This window comes from Sprattus sprattus (assembly GCF_963457725.1).
Source record: "Sprattus sprattus genome assembly, chromosome: 10".
Classification (NCBI taxonomy): domain Eukaryota; kingdom Metazoa; phylum Chordata; class Actinopteri; order Clupeiformes; family Clupeidae; genus Sprattus; species Sprattus sprattus.
The window spans coordinates 7,380,252-7,386,632 of NC_137908.1; positions in this window are offsets into that span (position 1 = coordinate 7,380,252).

Genomic DNA, 6,381 nt, shown 5'->3' on the forward strand with positions numbered 1-6,381 from the left:
TGTGTGTGTGTGTGTGTGTGTGTGTGTGGAGGACAGATAAAGAAGGCAGGAACAGTCTGTCTATTTATCGCCCTTGTATTTTTCTCAGGTTGGCTCGATGGAGACCATATTATCGGCCATGTCTTTATCAGATCTATGTGTGGGCAAATGCAGCTGTTTACCTGAGATCACTCCTAGGTTGCTGTACCAAACACACACACACACACACACACACACACACACACACACACACACACACACACACAGACATTTCATACACATCTCAGGCCAACTGGACAGGATGTGTGTGTGCTCTGTTGTGCTCTCGTGCTGTTGTGCATTGCCTTTAAGCACACGCCTAAGCAGAGGGCAGTGAAAACATTGGCAGGACGTCAGAAACAACACTTTCACATTGTGTCTGAGTCTGAAAAGTGAGCCAGAGCTGTTTGATCAAGGGATTTATATACACATTTGACTCTTTGAGCAAGTAGATTTAAGCGGTTAGTTAAGTATTTCACGTAGATACAATACCATCGAGGTAAATGCTGAAACGGTTGTAGGAGTTCAAATAATTTCTAAAAGAAGTAATTAACTCTGAGACAAATAGTGTTTTTACTCCCCACATTAAGATTGTTCGTACTGATCTTTGTATTTAGTTGACTATCCTCTTTGCAAAAGGTGTTCTTCCATTTCATTTTAGAGGCAGGTTGTTTTGAAGATTAATCTTTTTCAGCATTGCACAAAGATAGAGACAATGCCTGCAAAGAAACTCCGGAGCGCTAAACAAACAGAGGTTGAAGCAGGAGGCATGTAGAGAGAACAAAATGTACTTGTGTGTGTTACAGTAAGCAAATCCTCTGTTGCTGGCCTTGGCCCCCGAACCTAACAAGCTTATCATTAGATATTTGGCCATGGATGGGCCAGGCTCGGACTAATCCCCTTTCATAATTTCAAGCACATTCTTCACATTCCACCCCGCCAGTTGTGGCCAGCCCGGGAATGGTGGGCTCTGTGGGAACGAACATTCCAGATGGATTTGTAGGTGAAATGTGTGTGTGTGTGTGTGTGTATGCATTGTGTATGCATTTTGCACAACACCTCTGCTGTTCTTGCTAGTCACAGATATAATACTTGTTTAAAAAAAAAACTAAAATCAACTGACATGAATACTCACCATATGGGTGGCTAGTTTAGGGTTGCACAGCATATGAAAAAATCCAGTACACAGTTGACCTGGTGGCCATTAGTAACACTAGTTTGGAGACTTGTGTGTCTAATCGCTCCTTAACGCTCATTAGATGACCTGGTGCGTTTACAACGTGCTTGAGCAGAGAGCGTGAATGGTCGGTCCGAGCAGAGATTGCCAAGCGCCGATAGGAAACCCGGCCATGAACTTTCATCCCCTGCACACGCTCCCTCCCTCCCTCCCTCCTCTCCCCCTTTTTTTTCCTTGTCTCCCGCCTACAGCCCGCACCGCACAGCTGACGTGATGTCACCACAGGCAGGAAGTGCCTTATAAAGGCAGGCAGACGGCAGGCATTCTGAATGGAAGGGTCGGGGCAGGCAGCCCAGGCTGGGACACCACCTGCCTGAAATAGTGAAGCGACCACAACACGCAGCACTGACAAGGAACAGTCTGGAACAGATCAATTGAGTGAGTGAGTGTCACAGAGTGGCAAAGAGAGAGGTGGTGGTGAGAGACATCCAATGCTGATTGTTGTTCTTTGCCATAGATATGTAGTCATTCACATTTGCAAATAGACATGAAAACACAGACAGGGATACACACACACACACACACACACACACACACACACACACACACACACACACACAGACACACACACACACACACACACACACACACACACACAGACACACACAAACACACACACACACGCACACACATCCAGACACACACACACACACACACACACACACACACACACACACACACACACACACTCACAGACTCCATAAAACAGACAGGTGTAAATCTCCAGCGCCTCGTAATTCCCCCCGGATCTCTCTGCAACCCACAGGAAATCACATCTCTCTCTGTGTCACATTCAACTGAAAGGAATTCCCCCCGTCCTTCTTAGCAAGAAGATCTATGACCAATTTCCCTGCCACTCTACTATGGATTTCTATCAGCAAGGGTGTGGCCGTAGTAAATGAAAACACAAAGCATCACTACGAACTCGAACACTTTGGTTTTATGACCCCGGTCTGTTGATGTCATCTCAAACACCACAGGCATTTCTCAAAGCCATGGGATCAAAGTTCAAGCCGTCCGAGATAAGAGTAAAGCAGCGAGGGTGAAAAGGTGTTTCAGTGTTGAAGGGGCAAGGGAGAAGGAAGGAGCTCTCCTCGTTTTCACACACAGGTTCGACCTCACGCCACACCACGCTACTCGTCAATCAAGTCATGGACACTCCTCTGAGGTCCTGCTTCTCACCACGTACGCCGTGTCAAGCTGTCCATTCCAGGTGACTCAGTGCAATGGACATATGGGGGATTAAAGTGCAAAGGGTGGAAATATGTACATACTTGACATGAATTCTTAATGCAGGGAGAAAAAATTAGGTCAAGTATGAGCTATTGGCTTGGCGTGAAGTGAAGAAGAAAAACTCTCCAAGCAATATACCTACTATTCAGTGCTTACATTCGTATGATTTAAAAGAAAGAAGACGAGACATCGAAAGGACATGAATAAGTCATTATAAAGTCTTTTTAAAGAAGGCATACAGTGTGTTGCCAAATATTGTTCAATAAAATGTACTTGACACGTCCTCAGGACAATGTGAGAGCACAATAAAACATACTTTACTACCATATGGGAACAGCAAATGAAACACGTTACAACTGTGTGTTTGGGGTGAGCACAACTGAAATTAAACTAAATTCCACAAACAAAACTGTCTGTATACTATGTCAAACTAAAAAAGGCACGTGTATGTGGTGAGAAGTTTGATCTCTAATAATTGTTATCAGAACACTGTGAAAAAATTCAATGGAATATGATGTATTTCCATGGGATCAATTAGGGCTAAAGAAACACTATAACAATATATCACTTAAATTTTCAATAACTGAAACTGAAAACCGTATGCTAAATAGAACACATTAAACAGAACAAGTCTGAGCAGGAAGCTTCATTCTAATTGTATGTGGTTGGGGTGTGCATGACTGAAACAGAAATTCCCAGGAAGTGTGTAACATTGAAAAGGAAGACACACTCATATCCATTGATGTGGATGACAGCGGTAACTACCAGTGACGAACCAGACCGCTGCAGTCCAATCTGGTTCATATTTGTGAGCCTCGTCACTGCAGGTCGGATCATTTACAGATGGCACAAGCCAACACTCTCTCAAACAAATCCTCAAATACTAATTTTGTCCTGGAAACATAACACAGATCCAACAAAAACAGACCCAGGCCTTTTTATGACAAATGTAAATACAACCTTATTACCGCACTTCATGCTATTACAGAAACATATCCCCCACTGTGGTAGCCCACATGCTTCATATATTAATCACTCCCTCCACCTTGACTGATGAAACTGTGTCCTGGAAACCAAGCGATTTCAAAATAAGGCCTCTTGACTTCAGCATAAACACACAGAAAACAAAACTTGGCTACCCTCTTCTGTACAGGCTTGTGTTGAACTTTACGTGGTTTGCCGCTGCCTGATGCTAGATAGTAAAGGGGCGGTTCACTCATGCCTGCATGGAGGGTGTGTTCCGTCTTTGGAACACAGTCTTGCGGCTGTCTGACGGAGTGACTGGAAGTTGAGTCACATGATTATCACATTATATAAGGACCGAGCACTGGAGCTCACCTGGATGTGAGTTGGTAATTACAGGTCGACTACTGGTGCTGTAAAATGAACTATGGGTAATAAAGAGGTGTGTGTGTGCATGTGTGTGTACATTATGGTGCATACTTTATCTGTACACATTGAGCTTTGGTCTATATATATTGGTGAGTGTGTGTGTGTGTGTGTGTGTGTGTGTGTGTGTGTGGAAGTGCATTCTGTTGCCTCTTGATATGCTATAACAGTTTTAATTTATTTGATTTGTGTGTGATTGTGTGTGTGCATGTGTGTACGTGCATGTGTGTGTGTTTGCATGTGTGTGTGTTTGCATGTGTGTGTGCATGTGTGTGTGTGTGTGTGTGTGTGTGTGTGTGTGTGTGTGTGTGTGTGTGTGTGTGTGTGTGTGTGTGTGTGTGTGTGTGTGTGTGTGTGTGTGTGTGTGTGTATGTGTATGTGTCATTGCATGCAAACAGGTGAGGTGTTCAGAGCTGACTGTCATAAGGACTTAAGACCTCCATTTGATCTCAGTTCATGTCATTAAAAGTAGTTCACCTATCCACACCTCACCACACTCAGCCCACATTAATTACCCCTCGTGGCTGGCACCCCTGGCCAGGCGGGGCGACTGCACCTCCTTTCTGTCCTTTCACGAGTGCCTCGGCGTCTGCCAGATGTAAGCACAGCTCATCCGTCCTGTCTGCCCCTAGTCAGCCTGAGACGCTATAAAACACACACACACACTCACACACACACACACGCACACGCATGCACACACACACACATACACACACACATACACACACACACACACACACACATACACACACACACACACACACACACACACACACACACAGACACACACTGTGGTTAAATCAGGAATGTCTCTCGGGATTCTTTCTCTCTCGTACAGATGGGACTGGGCCAAATCCAGCTAACAAGAGTATCAAAACTAAACTCTGTGCGACGAAGAGGACCTATTAAACACATATGGTGGTGTGTCGAAGACTAGGAGCCCTCTGTTCCAGAGAGTAACAGGTGTGTGCTGCAGAGAGGAGGAAATTGAAATATGGAATTTAAACTTTTACACAATTATGTCGTACAAGTGATATTAAAAAATTATATTTTGCATTGTGTCTTGAATAGAGTCATTGTATTATGTTGTAATCTGTCCAAATATGCAAACCTGTAAGTTATCAGAGGTTTGTATATAGGTTTCCCTCCAATCATGTCTCTAAGGCTTGATTCGATGTTTTGTTACACTATAGAAACTAAATTATGAATGTGTCAATCCCTTTATTCTTCTGAAAAAAAAAGTGTAAAAAAAAACATCTGAGCATATTCATCTTGAAAATGTTTTAAATAAATGATATTATATATAAATATATGAGTGTGCCATTATACTTACCTTGTAAGTCCAGACGCATTTTTGTCACCCAGCCAAAGCAACATGTAATTCACCGTAAACCTTTCAGTACCAGTTGCGCTGTTGTTGGTGTTTGTCAGCTTGATAGTTTGTCAGTGTTAGATAACCACTGTTTACTGCCTCTGTAATGCACCTTTAACTGTTTCACCTCAACCTGGCAATGAAATAGTTAATGTCCGGCTCTCTGGCGCCCAGCCAATGAGTTTTCCAGGTTTTTTCATCTTTCCTATGGTCTGTCCTTGGAGGACAAGGTCAAATCGTCATTAACATAGCGATCAATTTAAGCCAAGTGAGAGCTGATAGCTGAGGAAGTGGCCATGCTCAAGACTTCCTGGACCAGCCTCCTCCCGGGACCAGAGGCTAAGCCTCGGAGCACCTCACCCCCCCCCCCCCCCCTAGAACTCCCCTGCACCCCATTACACACTCTTAATAAAGATTTCAGATATCCAGGTCAAAGGGACAGCACAAGAGTTTCTTTTTAAATGGCTTCTACGGTAAACTTTGGCGTAATACCAATCTAGAGACCTCTCCCCATGCGGTCTAAGAGTCATTGAGCATCCGGTGAGAGAATAATAATAATAATAATTCATTTAATTTGTAGTGCACTCTACATTCAAACAGAATCTCAGAGTGCTACATAGTTAAAAACAGCCCATAACAAAAGCATAGTTTAAGGAATAATAAGTTTAAAAAAAGTAGGAAACGCCTTTCTGAATAAAAAGGTTTTTAGAATGCAACATCGGAACATCACATCTTCTCGCTCCTTCTCGGTTGTTGGGTTTTCAACTTGTTCTAAAGTTCTTAGTTTCTTTTGTTCTACAGTTGTTCGCTTAAGAGGAATGTTTTGAGCCACGAATGAATGCATGCCACCCAAAATGGAAGAAACCCATAATCACAGTGTTCCAGTTGCTCTGTGAAAGATACCAATATACATAAACACATGTATAGATATGTGATGAAATAAAAGTAGCCTGCAAACAAACGACTTCATAGAAGGTCCTAATAAACAAATGTCTATACAGAAGCTACCAATACAGACAGTGTTTAAAGTCTGCAATTCGATTTCAGGAAAGGTTGTTGATATTTGAACTCAACAGCCAATCAAATTACACCCCTCCCTTCCATGTACTTGAAGCACCTGGAGTCTCAGTCA